This window comes from Tiliqua scincoides, chromosome 1 (assembly GCF_035046505.1).
Source record: "Tiliqua scincoides isolate rTilSci1 chromosome 1, rTilSci1.hap2, whole genome shotgun sequence".
NCBI classification, from domain to species: Eukaryota; Metazoa; Chordata; class Lepidosauria; order Squamata; family Scincidae; genus Tiliqua; species Tiliqua scincoides.
In genome coordinates, this window is record NC_089821.1 from 255,991,568 (window position 1) to 256,008,692 (window position 17,125).

At 44.7% G+C, this 17,125-nt stretch overlaps 1 protein-coding gene across 2 annotated transcripts in view; it reads right to left on the reverse strand.

The window, feature by feature from the left end:
• Positions 1-3,499: 3,499 nt before the first annotated feature.
• The window catches only part of NENF (neudesin neurotrophic factor), a 54,017-nt gene continuing 40,391 nt past the window's right edge, over positions 3,500-17,125 (reverse strand). For both annotated transcript variants that reach the window (XR_010794066.1, XR_010794063.1), the window contains exons 5-6: positions 4,037-4,189; positions 3,500-3,663 (exon numbers count right to left, since the gene is read on the reverse strand). The gene's annotated coding sequence lies outside the window, so the exon portion shown is untranslated. The remainder of the gene's footprint in view (positions 3,664-4,036; positions 4,190-17,125) is intronic.

A 17,125-nucleotide genomic window follows, 5' to 3' on the forward strand; every position in this document is an offset into this window, starting at 1 on the left:
TATGGTGGAGTCAGACCCGCCTTCAATCTCTACTTTGCTGGATTCTATCCCTTCCTTAACATAAACGGCCACCCCACCTCCAACCCTGTCCCTCCTGTAGAGTTTATAGCCCGGGATTGCAGTATCCCACTGATTCTCCACATTCCACCAGGTTTCCGTTATGCCCACTATATCAATGTTTTCCCTAGTCACCAGACATTCCAGTTCTCCCATCTTTGCTCGGAGACTTCGGGCATTCGCATAAAAGCATTTGTACATGGAATGCCCCAGGGTGGGCTGCTTATTCGCTCCTTTGTCCCCGCATCCTCTCACTGTGCCAAAATGTCTATCACATCCCATCACACTACCATTCCCAATTTCTTCTCCTACTCTGCCTTTGTCTTGTTGTTCTCTAACCTCCCTATCCCATAGGGATCAGGAGTCCTGAACCGGATGCCCCTCGGCTCCTGTCGGCCTTCCCCCAGGGATCAGTTTAAAAGCTGCTCTGCCACCTTTTTAATGTTATGCACCAGCAGTCTGGTTCCATTCTGGTTCAAGTGAAGCCCGTTCCTCTTGTACAGGCCCCGCTTGTCCCAAAACATTCCCCAGTGCAGGGACGTGTGGTGGGAGGTGAGGCAGAGTCTCCCCACCAGAGTCCTTCGAAGAGTGCCCTTCTGTGTGAGGGGAGGAGTTCTTTGAAAAGCACCACCGCTGTGTGAGGCACCTAAGCACACTCAACCCATGAGCTCTGCACTCCTTCACTGCATGTGGGTTGTGGGTGCTTGGGTGTCTCACACGGCGGTGGTGCTTTTTGAAGGACTCCAGTGGGGAGGCTCTGCCGCACCTCACATTGTTGTGCTTTTCCAAGGACTCTGGTGGGGAGGCTCTGCCTCACCTCACATATTAGTGGTGCTTTTCCAAGGAGAGGCTGGTGGAGAGGCTCTACCCCACCTCACATTGTTGTGGTGCTTTTCCAAGGACTCCAGTGGGGAGGCTCTGCCTCACCTGCCTCCCCACCCACCACACATCCCTGTGTGGCAAAGGAAAATAAGAAGCTTTCTAAATTTATAAGTAGGGTATAATTTTTAAAAGGACAATAAATCCAAGAGGAGAAGTCCAAAAGTAATCATTGCAGGTGGCTATATTGACAACCTTAAGTCTTTGCTTATTTCTGTAAATTCAGAGGAACCACTGTAAGAGGCCTTTGGCTCATGTAGATGTGCAAAATTCAAGCAAGAAAGGGAGCTATACATAGATGTTGAAGCCATGATCTAACAAACTCCATTTGTCTGCATTTTTTTTCAGTAGTGTTCACTTCCCAACTGTGCTGTCCAGAATTGGACCTCAAGCATATTCAGCACTGGAGGAGCCAATAGAATCTGCTCCATAGCTTTGGTTAGAGTCAATCCTGTTGGTTCTCTTTCATGTTCTTGGCGTACCACACAGCGTAAGTCAGCTAAAACTTACCTGTCTGTTGAGGTAGTGGAAACTTTAGAGTACTTATACCATTCAGTTTTGCATTAAAATGGTCACAAATTGGACATCTTGCGTTTTCCAGCCCTTAGACCCAAGAATTTATTTTGAAAAATAACTTTGGGTGGGCAGAGTGTACACAGTCTCCTCTCCTGTCAGCAGTGGATAACGCATTATGTGTCTGATATAGTCTAGTCCACATAAGCATGTGCATTTATGCTAAATATGTTTGTCTTTAAAGTGCCACAGGACTCTGTTGCTTTTGTAGAGAACTTGTACTATATATTGTGATGTATATAAACCAGGGGATTAGAGGTCCTGGCCCAAAACCCTGCACTGCCCCCTCCGTAGCATCTCCACCTGATGATATACCATCTCCCTAATGGTATATTGACCATTGGTATACCAATGGTATAATGGCTACCACTGGTACTGAGGGTTTGACCTGACAAGGTAGGCCCTCTGATGGTCATGACCCCTTGGCCACCAGCTGACTGTGAACTTGTTAAATTGCCAGGTTACCTTAGGCAAGCCACTCCGACTTCAGCTGAATGGGTACAATCGTGTTCATCTTATAAGTCAGTGGTTCTCACACATTTAGCACCAGAACCCACTTTTTAGAATGAGAATCTGTCGGGACCCACTGGAAGTGATGTCATGTCCGGAAGTGACATCATCAAGCAGGAAAACTTTTTGACAATCCTAGGCTGCAATCCTATCCACACTTATCCAGGAGTAAGTCCCATTTCATTGTTGAAAGAATGTACATAGTAACTGGTTAAAAATACAGGTCTGTAGCATTTCCCCAAATGCAGTCAAATACCATGGTAGCATCAAGTCTCATATATTAAAAATAAAATATTGAAATGAATGGGGACCCACCTGAAATTGGCTCGCAGCCCACCTAGTGGGTCCTGACCCATAGTATGAGAAACAAATGTCAAGCATTGTTTTTATTTTGAGACAATGTAGGGTCTTTTGCATTTGGAGGAATGGATAAAGGTGTCATGTGAAAGCCCTGTATTGGTGCTTTCTTACTGCATTAAGGTTATCTCCCATCCGCTTCCCATTATTTATATAGCAGAAGAGGATATGCTGTTTCTGTGATAGTCGCCCAGAAGCAGGCTGTGTTAATTTCTTTGCAGTAGAGTCAGGTGAACCTTTCAGCAGGAGATTACTATACATTGCAAGCCTAAACACATTCATCATGTTGCAAAGCAAATTCAGTTAGTTTTTACTTTGGCAAAATTTACCAAGTGTTTCCCCTATATTACAGAATGGAGTGGGGCAGTTTTTCATGTCACCAATCAAATGATCAGGATGCTGATTTTTGTTCATGGTCAAGGATCTTACGAACATTAGTTGCCTTGTGCTGTGGGCTCTCTACATGTCCCTGCCCTTGTCTATAGAAATGTTCACCCATGGAATTCAAAGCTTCTTTTGCAGATCACAACCCTTGTCTTATTAGTAGATATGTCTCATTGCACATCCAGAAGTACATCCTAGGAAAAGAAGGTATTCATACCAGCACGACTCCTTTGCATTTGTGGGTTATGGCTTTGGGCACATGATTATGGAGGCTGTTCATTTTGGGCTCTTTATTTTTATGAAAACTGTTTTCATTTTTGTGTTTTACAAAACCTGACTGTGCCCTATACACACTATGATGCCCTGAAGAAAATCCACAAGCCCTAGGCTGACCCTTCCCAGTCTGAGCCAAATCATCTGCACCCAAGCTTCATCAAACCATAGAATTGAGGCTCCTAAACACACACAATAAGTACATTCCATTGGATGCATTGGGGCTCATGATTACACTCAAAGTATACCTATTGGTGATGAAACTCTCCCAAAGCTGTTGCATTCAGATCACAAACTAGAAAACAGTTTTGATATTTGTTGGCAACACTTCTTGACTGATCCCTTCTTGCAGTCATTGTCTTGAAAGACGCTGCTTTGAAGAGCTACAAGAAGTTTGTTCTTTCTTTGAAAAAAGAACATTTGAAGAAAGAACACTGCCATACATTTCTTCCATTTCCTTTATTTTTGTGCCTGGAGGCAAGAAACTTGAAGAGTACAAGGAAAAGATTCTTCTTTCCACATGTAATATTCTTCAGTTGCTTAGTACTTAAAGCTGTTATGTTGATGGCGCAGATTGTCTGGTTCTAGAACTCTGTTATGTTGATGTAATTTCCTCTCTCCAACCCTTGGCTGCATAGATAAGAGTAGACATTTGAATCATTCATGATCCTTCTAATTTTGGTTTGATTTCTCAATTACGTGACAAGAAACAAAGCTGATAAGAGATCTGTGCAACCTTTCACGTGTCTCTCATTTCTAAGAGCAGAAGGCTGGAGTTCTGCATGCTCAATTATCAGGCATTAAAGTTGAACATTAACCTGGTTCTTGCAGCCTGGCATTTTTCCAGTCCAAACAAAATGTGAACTTGTTGAAATCTACTTAGAATGTTTTTATTCCAGGAGCATCTCACATGCTATAAAGTGAAGGACAGGGCAGCGGTCATTGCTGAAACCAAGCCATTACTACTCTATAAATCTTAGACTACAATCCCATGCATACTTACCTGGCAGTAAATCCCATTGCACTCAGCAGAACTTAACTCTGAGTAGACAAGCATAGGATTACACTGTTAGACTTCTGGGCTCCTCCCTTAAAACTTCTGGAACATCAACTTCTCCACAAAATCAGCGACAACTTCATATGGTGGGTCCTGTAGCTGCATATTTTTTACATTAAAAACAATAAGCAGATGGCATGATTGTGATGAGGGGTGCAAATCTCTGGCTTTGTTAAACATTTCCTCCTCCCACATTTAAAATTGATTTCCTGGCACAGGTGTAAATGATAGGAAAATAAACTACATTTAAATATTAACAGGGAGGGGGAAAACCCCAATCAGTTTTGTGACCTTTCAAAGAAAGGTGAATTATTTCACCATAATTCTTTGGGCATTACAGTCAATAGCAGAAGGGAGTAGGCAAAAACAACTGTAAAATCAGGTGAGCAGTGAAACAAGCTGAATATGAATTTGTGGAATACCTTACCCACCCCTCTAAAAGTAATTTGAAGCCAAACCAGCTGGACTTGAAAAACTTACAACCCCCAAATCCAGTGGAACTATAGTCTAAACACCCCATTATGGGGAAGGGAGAGGAGGAACATGGATTGGCAGATGCTGAATCTGGGACTGGCAGTTCCTACTTTTCAAGCAAGTCAGTTCCCCTATGATTCCCCTGTGAGGAAAATAAAAAATGCCTCTGCCACCATGCTGCTTGATTCTAATAAGACAGATTTCACATGTGCTGCTTAAGGTGATTCTGAGTCATTTTTCCCACATCTGAAAATGACTTTTTCACATTTTATCCTCTCCTCCTTGTACTATAGGTGTGGCTTATCAAATTCCTCTTTTTCATGACATGACATCTAGCACAGCCATTTACTGTAATTAATTACCACAATTGCCCCCACCCCAGTGTGTGTTGAAACTGACAAAACTGGGAGAAACTAGAGACTGGGAAGCAGGAAGGTGAAGTAATTGTAGGCTTCCCCTCAAACTTGTTGGTTTCACTGGAGACCCCAGTGGCACTGCTGATTTTCTCCCAACCATTTCATTTTTTCTGGAGGACTGGAAGAAAGAACAGTGAAGGAAATGGTGAGACCACTAAACAGTTAACACAGAAAACTGAGGAGGGCAGTTACACAGATCACATCGCAATGGAACTGCATCTTACTCTAGCATCGGGGCATTGGGGTTTAACATCCAGGGTGGGCAGTTGGAGTCAGGGAGTTTCTTGTTTCATATTAGCTAGAGGAATGCAATGGAAAGATTTCTCAGTAATAATGAAAGTGCTTGAAAACGCACATTTTATTTCAGCCTAAGCCAGAGTCCTGCCTCTAAGTTCTTTAAGATGTTATTTGCAGGCAGGCTGTGACAGTTATCAAACTTAATTGGAAATACAAATGACACAACTGAGCTTTGGACTTTATCAGAGCAATGTAGGCAATCCTTGGGAGCATTCCCAACTCCTGTGCAAACCTGACTCTGACCTATTACTTATAAAGCAGCTATTGGATTCCTGTTCCTGGCTGCCTGCATCCACCTACCTTCTGCGAGGAAGGACAACACCTCCATGTCGCTTCCTTTGAGACCTTGCACAGCATTCCAAGGGATTGCAGGCCAGCTGGAAACACACAAGCTCTACCTTGGTGATTAAATTAATATAGGCATAGTACATACACATCAGCCAATGGCCATCTACACTTGAAGGTAATGCTAACCAAGTGGTCATTGTACATCCATAGGGCATGAACACAGTGGTGCTTCCTGTTGCATAAGAGAGCCCCCCCCCCATTGGCTGCTCATTGGCCTTGCACTTGTCCCCACCACCTGGTCTATTCAGCCTCGCTATACTTTTCTAGCTGCAGGTGTTTGGCTGGGTGGATGCAGTGATTTGTTCCTTGGACATCACACTGATCCATGGATGTTGCTCCAATGGCATGCCAATGATGCACCATTTGAGTTCCTTAATAATTTTTAGAACTTGATCCTATTCCTCCCCCCATTCAGTGCCAGCACTGCACTTGTGGCACAAGTACTGGATGTTGCAAAAGTCCCACAAGGCACTTCATTGCCATCGGGGAAGATGCTGTGCCGGTGAAGAGGCCAGCACTAGTTGGCACTGGGCCTCAGTGCCAGAAGGACACTGGAGAAGAGCTCCCAGTGGTAAGTATTCCCTGTGGAGGGAGAGCAGGGGAGGGGGCGGGGGCAGAACTGGGTGGAGGGAGGTAGATAGGGCCCAGGGAGGCAGGGACAGTGCAGGGACTCCCGCCGAATCCTACATTCCTTCTGAAGCCACAGAGCCTTTCGTGGCTGTTCTGGTCACAACAGTGACCATTTCAATGCTGTGGTACTGCACAGTGCCGGAAGCCCATAGGATTGGGCTGCCCAATGGATGCCATCTGGACCCAATGATTTGTCAGTTTTTCTTTTGTCAAAATTAAAGAACCTGTAGGTTGAGCCTCATTATTCACGTGGGTTCTGTTCCAAGCACTCACATGGATGGCCAAAAACGCACTATAGCAAATCAATTTAAAAACCAAAGTTTCTTTGCTCGGTGATTTAAAAACAGCCATGCTGACCTTTTGACTCTAAGACAAGAGTCATTAAGAAAATCCATCAACCAGTCCTCCTCCAAGAGCTTAGAAAGCTTCACTCAGCCCCTCCCTTCACCAATGCAAAGGGATCACCTTTCTTTCACATGCTCAGGGGAAAGGGAGGGGCCCCCCAGGAGAGAGAAGGATTGATGGATTGTCAGCCAGCTGCCCTCTCTTTCTCTCATTAAGGAGGCTATTGTTAAAGGACTGCTCAGTTTTTTAAACTGATTTTAAAGGGGTGCATTTTCCCCTTCTCCAGGGATCAGCGCATTCCTTCTCATTTACAGTAGCCATTCGTGTTGAGTCAAATCTGTGTATAAAAAATCCATGTATAACAAGGCTGGACCTGTATAGAGCTCTGGAATCTCATCACTTGTCACTTTTGTTTGACTCAGTTCTTCAGGCTGCCTACCTGAGAAGGTCTATTCAGGCATGACATGAGTGTGTTTGGAGAGATTTAACATTTTGATTTTCCCTTTAACATACTTTTTACTAGACCCCTCATTTTTGAGAAGTTCCTTGTTTTGAAGTCAAAGACAGCAACAACAACAAAACATAATTACTAATTTTAACCAACATTACTCAGCTTCCAACAAATTTTTTCTTTCTTCTAAGAAACACTCACTGTTATATTACAGTAAAGAACAAAAAACTTCTTGCATCCTGAGAGGAGGGATAGAAATAATGTTTTCTACACTTAGAACTTTCCCTCTAATCATGACCACAAATCCATGTGACCCATCTTATAAGAGAGATGCTGAAATCATTTAATCGCCTGTCTTTTCAGCATGACTATTAATTTGTTGACTAGATCGGAGAGCACAAAGAGAAGTTTGTGACGTGGTGATGAGGAACAGTGACTCAGCATTCATCCAAAAGTAATATTCACTTATTTCAGTTCTGCTTCCTCTTAGTTATCAACAACCAGAGTTACAATAAACAACTTCTGAGAATTATCATAGGATACTTTCTGGGGAGTTACTAGAAATAGTATGCCGAATACAGTGAGTGCTTTATTGTCCTTTTAAAATGCATGCATCACATGATTTTAATCCTGTTTGCTTGGCCTATGAATACATACAACAAGTAAAGGTAAAAGAGGGAACACCAGTAACACTGGAGAGAAGAAAAAAAGGACCAAGTACCCCCTGCCACTATCCCCCATTTCTGGGTCTCTATGGTAATACACTTTTCACATTCTCCGGGTGTTTATTATCATAAACCGCCTTGTACTTTTGTGGCTCCAAAGGAGCCAAAAAAATGCATTGATGACTTTGTGGACTATCTGGAGTGCCTTGAACTGAGCTTTCACAAGTTTTGTACGTATTTGACATTTCTTATGTCATTGTCTTAATCCCTTTTCTAAAAACTTGGAATGTACATTGGCAACCCTAGCGGAAGGATCTTTGGATAGCTTAATGTACACCTTCTAACTAGCCTTGGCTCAATTAGTTTTGCTTCTGCAGAAACTGCATACAAAATTCAGTGCATTTGGCAATGTCATTTGCTTTCCTCATCTCTGGGATATGAAACAACCGCATGTGCTGCCAGAGATTCTAGGAAAACCCTTCAGTCATATATAGAAACTCAACTTCGATGACAGGCTCAAAGCTTTGAGGGCTTGCTTTCAAACCTGCTTCCTAAGAAGCAGTGGTGTAGCTACAGTGCTACAGGTTGCTCCCTTCCTCTTATCGCTCTTCATTTTGCAGAACACCTTTCAGTCATTCATTAACACAGAATTAATATGCATGGGTGGAAGGGGGTAGGTAGGTTCATGCCCGACCTATTTCTATTCCTCACAACATCTTTAGGAAGCTTTTACATGGGAATGTGTGTTCCAAGGAACGGTCATAAATGCATAAGAACAAGAGCCCTGCTGGATCAGGCCAAAGGCCCATCTAGTCCAGATTCCTATATCTCACAGTGGTCCAACAAATGCCCCAGGGAGCACTCAAGACAACAGCACAACCTGTGCCATAGGGTGGGATTGGAGTCTGTCACAATGATGTTGTCATTGGACATGCATTTTAAAACACATATAGCATGTGTGCACGTGGGATATTATTGCACGTACAGGGGACACGTACAGTGACTCATGGCCCAGCTCAATGGAATGGCCTGAAACAGGAGAGAGGCGAGACTGAAAATGCGCCAATAGATTGCAACGTGGCAGGCAACCATCTCACCTCCCTTCGTGAATTTTTGTTCTACATAAATGAATGAATATCTGAAAAGGATTCCAAAGGAAATGTTTGGGGCTGGGTATGTCATCTCACTGCTGATGGCTTGCATCTCTTTCAGTGAAAGAAGAAGACATGGACATTCTTACAAGAATAACTTGAGAACAACTGGTCAAAGGGCATGTGCTTAGCTCTATTCTTTTACCATTTCTTCCTACTGCAGTGGTATTCAGTGCTAGTTGCGACGCCCCAGCCTGTGGGTCCTGGCCTCTGCCCCCTTAAGGGGCGGGGCAGCCAGGAGAAGGCAGCGGCGTGATCCACAGGATCGCACCGCTCAGGGGGGGCTGCAGGGGCTTGGGTGCACTTGCCCAAGCCTCCTGCAGCCTCCCAGGGGTGCAGGGAGCCCTGTGCAACCTTCGGCAGGGCTCCCCAGGTCAGGAAAAGTGAAAGCGGAGCGATCATGCCCCACTCCGCAAAACCGGAAGCGGAGCACGATTGCTCCGCTTTCCCTTCTGATGGGGCTGCAGGGACTGGGGTGCACGCTCCAGTCCCTGCAGCAGCCACCCCTGTGTGTGGGGAGCCCTGCGCGAGTGCCTGCAAGGCGCCCCAGGTCAGGGAAAGGGAGAGTGGGGCGATCGCGCTCCACTTCCACTTTTGCAGAGGCAGAGCAGATCGCTCCACTCTCTCTTTCCCTGACCTGGGGCACCCTGCAGGTGCTCACGGAGGACTCCCCGCACACAGGGGTGGCTGCTGCAGGGACTGGAGGGTGCACCCCAGTCCCTGCAGCCCCCTGAGCAATGCGATCCTGGGGAGAGTTTGAAAACCACAGTCCTATAGGATGATACCCTTTTAGAGAGTTTTGACTCCTTTTCGAGACTTCTGCTTCCAAGGAGGAAGTAGGGCCTCAATCAATTCCTAAATCACATACAACCATGAATCAGCAGCCAGCCAAGCTGTCCCCTAACAGGTTCTTCTTTCTAGTACACCCTAGTTCTGCTATGCCACAGGTAGCATTGTTCTCTCCCCCCCCCCCCTGCAGTGGCTTCTTGGCAGCATCCCTGTTACTGCTGGAATGATGCTAAGTGAATCAATGCTCAGTTGGCTTACATTATAACATTTCAGTTTAACTGAGTAATAAGTCCACTGGCTGAAGTCTGGGTCACCTTTGTGTTCTGCAAAGAACTTGGTGGAAAATTTATGTTATTGATATAAATCAGTGTTTCTCAAACTGTGGGTCAAGACCCACAAGGTGTATTGTGCCAATTTCAAGTGGGTCATGTAGCACCTAGCTCAGCTGTCACTGAAAATACAGGGTACCGAGCTGTTATGCAGGGTGGGCTCCCTGTGGGAGAGAGGGCTGGTGCTTTGTCCTGAATAGGTGGGATGCAGGAAAGGAGAGAGGGCTGTGTTTGGAGAAGAATCCGTCTGCGTTCTGCTTTGACTTTCAAGCTAGAATGTTTGAATTCTGCGCTATTCAAAATAACAGCATAAGTATGCTGTGTCATGGGAACTTTGACTGATGGCAGCTTAGGTTTGAAGCCTAAACTGATGATGTCACTTCTGGCCATGATATCACTTACAGGTTAATGACATCACTTCTGGTGGGTCTCGGTGCTAAAAACTTTGAGAACCACTGATTATAAATTGCCTTATTTTGGAAGTGCAAAGTGGCTTACAGAATATTCTCATGATAACTTCCCATGGGGTGTATAGTGTACATCCAGCCCAGAGGGACAGTAGCTGCAGCTTACCAGGAGTGTCAGAAATCCCACCATTGGACCTTCTATCCTGCTAGAAGAGAGAGAGATTGGGAGGCTAGGAGTGATCCCAATGTTCATATTTTTGCACCTCAATTAGAAAAAAAAAATGCCAGTATGTTCTAGATGGGGTAGGTGCAGGGATAACCTGTCTGTCCAACTCAAGGCCAACAGGAATAGCCAATGTGCACCTGCTTGCTAAACTACCCAGCCTTGTTCTCTTTGGAGCACTCTGACATTGTTTGCATGGTGCAAAGAGCCTCTGTGTTAATTTCAGCCTAAGTATTTTTCATCAATAGGTGTAAGTAATATAAGGGAAGGGTATGCATGTCAATCTATTCAACACTTCTGTTGTTTCCTAATTACTTTCTGCTGGCTGGTTCCTGCTTTGGGATGTAATGTCTGGTTTGTTTTTTTCTTCAAATAAGGGAGGAAAATATTCCAGAAATGCAGGTCAGTAATTTGATCCTGCCTGCTTCAGGACTAATTTACACCACTGGACCATAAACAGGGTTTAACACCCTCCAACAATTTGCTAGGGAAAACTGAGCTGGCCTATTAGGCCAAGAGGCTTTATTTCATTCTGCTGTCAGCAAATGAGTTTGCCTGTAATGTTTCCGACCTGGCTTGGGAGATAACAGAACTGTGTAAAATGAAAAGTAGCACCGTGTTATCCCCATGTTCCTAACGAAACCAGTTCCCCTTTCCCATGCCGCCCACACACCAATTATTGGTGTATTAATAAACTGTGGAAGTGATGTCACTAGTTTCAACAAAAGGTTTTTACAATACCTTGCTGTTACTCTTTCTCATAGTGCAGTGGTTTGCTGTATGTAATCAGGCTCCTATCAGTGTATGATGCTAATAGAAACTGTGGAGCAACAGAAAGACAAAGTAAATTCACAGTCTGGGAATTCTTGTAAGACAGGAAGCCTGATACTAAACCAAGGCATAGAAAGCACTGCCCACAGGCAATTAGATTGCCAATGTTTCGTCTGGCTCCTATAGCTGCGCCTTCAACCGCAACCTGAACAGCAGATACTTTACAAGAGTTTTTAAACAGTGAAGAACTTCACTAGTTCATTTCTGCAAATCAAGTTGAGACTTAAAGGATAGGAGCACACCTGGACGGTCTCCTTCTGATCGGTTTTCAGTCTTAACAGACAGAGACAAACTACTAGGCTGTATCTATTTATCTGGGCATTTGCATGCTGCATTTCCACACCCCTAGAGGCCCTCCAAGCAGTTCAAAGTTGAAAAAAACAAAGCACATCAAAATCAAAACAATGTAAAAAATTGGCTAAGAGCACAATTAAATGAGCATTATTAAAGCCCACAGGCAACAAAGATTATTAAAAAGCAAGCAAACTATAGCAATGAAAAGATACAGAGCTGAATCAAAAGCCTGTATAAAATCTTCACCAAGTAGTAAAAGAATGCCATTCAAGGACCACTTGAGCCTCCAAACAGAAGAAAGGGCACTGTCATGTGCTCCCCCCATGACATGTCAGAAGGTGGGGGAACATGAATCAGGGCCCTATTTGACCAAAGTGGGTGGACAGAGGAGGTCCTTCAAGCGGCCAGGTTCCAGGCCTTTAAGTTCTCTAAGAGCCCAATCCAATGCATGCCTACTCAGAAGTAAGCCCTATTATAGTCAGTGGGGCTTCTCTCTGGTAAGTGTGGATAGGATTGCAGCCTAAAAGTCACAACCAATGCTTGATCTGAACCCAGAAGCATACTGGCAACCAGTGAGCTGATGTAGAATGGGAATAATATGTTCCTAAACACAAGCACCCACTAAGATCCATGCTGCATTTTGTACCAGTTGCAGCTTCCAAAAGGGCTTCAGGGATTCTGTCACATAAAGTGCATTTCAGTACTCCAATCTGGTTGTGACTAAGGCATGTGTTACACCACAAGATGTACCTCCTTGAAAAGGGACACAGCTGACACACTAGTTCAGGGGTCAGCAACCTATGTCCAGGGCCCAAATCCAGCCTACCACCCAAGGTCATCTGGTCCGTGTGGAGATTGGCCTGGGAGGTAAGGCCTCCCACCTAGTTTGCCAAGTACTAGATGGAGAATGGTGGAAACGCCTGCCCCGGCTCACAGAGTCCCTGTGCCTCCTAAGCCAAGCTCTGCATAGCTGCTTCCAGGAGTTCAGCAACCCAGAAATTCATTGATGACATGACATCACCAAACATCCAGTCCCTTTTCCCAACCCCTGCAACCTCCCTGCCAACCCCCCAGTTGAAGCTTTGCAGAAGTGTCCCTGGCTCCACCTGCCACCTACCTGTCCAGGAGCAAGGTCAGGTCCAGGGAGGCACTCCCAAACTTCAAATCAGTCCTGCCCCATCAAGAGCAGGCTGAAAATCCAGCTCTGCTTTCCTATTGACCTGCAGTACCTCTGTCTTTTCTACATCCAGTTTCTTAGACCGCATCCAGTCCATCACTGAACTCAGACATCAGATTTAACTGTCCACTGCCTCCTGAGAATCAGACAGAAAGGAGAGCTAGAACTCAGTGATATCAGCGTACTGATGACAGCCATTGGCACTTTAAGAATCATAGCTGCTCCCCACTCCCCCCAATACACATTGCTTCCCTTAGAGTAGTATAACATTTACTAGACAACTATATTTGGGGGAAAAAAATCTCATAAGGCCACATAGTTAGCCATTCAGCTATTTTGATTACCTCACAAGAGAAGGCAAACATGTTTACTCAGATGGAGTGCTGGCCCATCCATGAGGCTGACTAAAGCAGTTGCCTAAGGTAACAGCAGGAGACCCCCATCTCTGGCCACCTTCTTACTGCCACTGTTGTTGTTCCTCCTCCTTTCACTCCAGGAATTGAAAAACAAAGAGGGGGACAGAGAGGAAGAGGAAGCATGGAGGGGAGGAAAGTGCTGAACTAGAATATTGAAAAGTGGGAGAGGCAGGCACTGTGCATCACTAGGCACAGAGAGCAGTGTTTCGCATGCTGCCTCAGGAAGCCTTGGGCCAGCCTTGCTCAAAGTAAATCTCATTGAATTCAATAGGATTTACTCCCTAGTAAGAGTATGTGGGACTTTAGCTTTAACCTTTTTTCCCAACTAATAAATCTTTCCTTGGGTTTTTACATAGGATTTAACTGGAAGTTGTCATTCTGAGAAGTGTATCCCACCCCCCAATTTATATGGGCCTGGCTTTTCTGTAAAATGTTAGTAAGCCATAAGTAGGGATGACATCCTGGACTTGCAAGTCATGTGCTTAATTGGAAATGATTTCAGTTTACTACACTTTGGAGTAATTCTGTGATGTCCTCACCAAACAAGCAACACATGACTCTTTTGTAAGCCTGCTGTACCTGGGAAGAAATTTGATAAGGCTCTGATGATCTGTATTGTAAGCAGATAAATAGCACTGATCCAATAAGGGAGCTCTCTGCAGTGGCATCATCTCAGAAGAGCAAGTCAGCGTGGTGTGATCACGGCTGCCGTTTCAGGTCACACTAGCCAATGAAAGATTCATGAGAAGATGATGTTTTACAGGCAACATCTAATACTGCTGCTGTGGGGGTCACAAGTGTGATGTGAGCCAATCAATATAAATTCAGCCTCCTGAAGGCAGCTAATGAGAGCAAGTTGATAGGAGGGAAAAGACTCTGGACTTGAAGATAAATCTCTGAGTGGCTCCACTTTGAGGCACTGCAGTAAAAGTAGCTGCTTTGCAACCTCATTCTAAGCATTTCCACTGGGATTCAGATTGTGGTCTTAATGTGGTGACAACAACTGAATTTGAAAGACCTGATTGTCAAAGGCAAAGAGGGCTTATAAACCAAGATTCTGAGGGACAGGTAGTCTTGGGACTGTTTTTCTGGAGGAGGGATCTGGCAGGGATTGAAGGGAGGCTATCTGTAGAGAAGCACTTGTTTCACACTGAGCTAGGGGACCAGTTGCCACCACTGTCTTTTCCAACTAGATAGTGGGAAAAACTAGCTCCTAATGGCACAAACAAGAAAGACTTTTTGTTTCTTTCCATTCTTAGCAAGAACTCCAGGTAGGAGCTGTTGAGGATTGCTCTAAGACTACAATTCCCAGAGTCCCTCACGGCAAAGCCTTGCCAATGAAGCCTTTTTTGGTTCATTGTGTGCAGGTGTCCTTTGCGAAGCAAGCTGAGTGCACACTGTGCAGTAGTTCTCAGGGAAGTAAAGTCAAAGGCAGCACAGGTGATTTTCCACCCTCCTGCATGGCTTGATAACCGCACGTGGCCTAGTGTTCTTCCATGTACGGTGAGTGGACAGAAGATCAGGATGTAGCCAGCACAGGCTTCATGCAGCTGATGGGTCTTGGGTGTGCTGAATGAGACCTGAAGAAAGCCTCTATGAAGGAATGACCATGTATCCAGGTTCTTCGCCAGTCATCATTTTCCCGGTCCGAGAAAAGTAAAACCACATTCTGGCAGATAACCACGATAAGGAACTGAAAACCCAGTACATTTCAGAAATGACTTATTTTTGATTTCATTTTCTTTCTTTCTTTTAAATTGCTAGTGAAACATTCCTGAGGACTAGTTTCCACCCTCCTGACATGACTCAGCAAGTTTCCCCAGTTCTTCTGCTGACCGGAAAAGTTTCATTCCCCTGAGCCCACCAAGGGGATTAGTATTATTGAAATCAAAAGTTAGCAAACTGATGGCACAGCAGGGAAAAGGCTGTTCAGTATTAGGAAAAGGTGAACAATCCTCTGCGTGTGTCCTGCCTCCCCAGCAGCACCCCATGTTGCAAATCCAAAACAGGCAGCTCTGCCCCTTGCAGCTGCACTTGTCCCCTACAGCTGTAGGGCATAGAAAGCCCTACAGTGAGTCAAGCATGGGTTCATTGAGGCCATGCTGCTCTCCACCCTTTCAGGCAGGACTTTGTCTCCATCTTATGTAGAGATTGAACCTGAAACCTTATGCACGCAAAGCAGGTGCTCTGACATGTGCCACCGCCCTTCCCCCAACAGCTCCTTTAGTTCTTTTGGAAGGAGACTCAGACAGGAAGGCTTGGGTTCAACTCCAGTCCCTTGGCCACAAAGCTTGCTGAATGACCACCCTTTCTTTCTAACTTGCCTCACAGGGTTGTTGTGAGGCTAAATTGGGAAGCAAACAGCCGTCTGTGCTGACCTTGTTTTCTGGAAGAAAAGGTAGGCTAAAACTGTAATAACTAAATGAGCAAATGTTTTATACCTGGGCTAGTTAAGCCCTCATCAGGAATCCTGGTCTGGGAATAAGGACCTCTTTTGTCCTTGGCATTTGTGAAAGAACAAGCAATAAAGAGCAACCTCTGTGCCTTCACTCCCCCCCTCCCCAGCCCTGTCTCTAGGTTGTATAAGGAAATGTATCTGAGAAGACTTTTTAAAAATGCAAAGCATTCCTGTTGATGATAATATTTTACATTTACAACCTGCAATGTGAATGCTGGGCAAAGGGGAAAAGAAGCCACTTTCTCTTGCATGGAGATTGAAAGTAGAATTTCTAGTTCTGGTAACAGAAGCTGGTAATTGCAGTGGCCTCCTTGCTTTGCACAATGACACAGAGCTTGGTCATCCCTCTTGCTGCTTATAAGTCTTGTTTTCACTTACGATTTCTTGTAAGGCTGAAGGGCCATAAAAATTTCTTATCTCTTTGTGACTGGAGTGCCTTACAAGCTAATTGCTTTCTGAGCCATGCAGAGAAACTGGCCTAGACTGGGAAACCATATAGTTCTGGAAAAATTGAGGCTCAGATATATAATGCTGGCCACATTATTAACATGCAGGAAATGTTCAGTAAATGAAATATCACATGTTTATTTTGAATGAATTAAATACCCCCCCCCCCCAAGGCAGCAACAGGAAGGAACCAGGGTTGGAAATGTTTGGCTATATATTTTGTCATAATTGCTAGCATTGTTTCCTTACCTTGATCAATGTAGCATGTAGAAAGGTGGAGGGCTGAGTATAAAATGTAGAGATGGAAGTTTCTGGAAGTTGTCTGAAATTATTCCAGAGCATCTTGTCCCAGTGTAGCAACCTCTTGCGAGGGCTCTGAGAGCTTCTTTGCATAGTGCACTTCTTTTAGGTTTACACTTGAGATCAGATGTTTAACTGTAATGAACTGATTTATTTATTACATTTTTATGCCATCCTTTCTCCAAGGAGCTCAGGGTGATGTACATAGTTTCTCTTTTCCTTTTGTCCTCACAACTACCCTGTGAGTTAGGTGAAGCTACGAGATACAGATTGATCCAAGGACACCCAGGAAGCTTCATGGCTAAGTGGGGATTTGAACCCAGGTCTAACTCCCAAACCACTATGCCAGCCTGGCACACCAGTCTGATGCACCATCTGTTTGCAATTGTGTGGATCATTCAGGTAGCTCATCTCAGGTGAGCATGTTTGGCTCCAACAATCTATTGATCTTACATGGGAAATAAATACAAAGTGTGATCAGGATTGCAGCAAGTAACCCTTCTTCAGTTCCAGCACCGTGTCCCTCAACAACAGAGCTGGAGGAGATAAGCCTCCCTTCTCACTCACTAGTGACATCCCTCCACTAG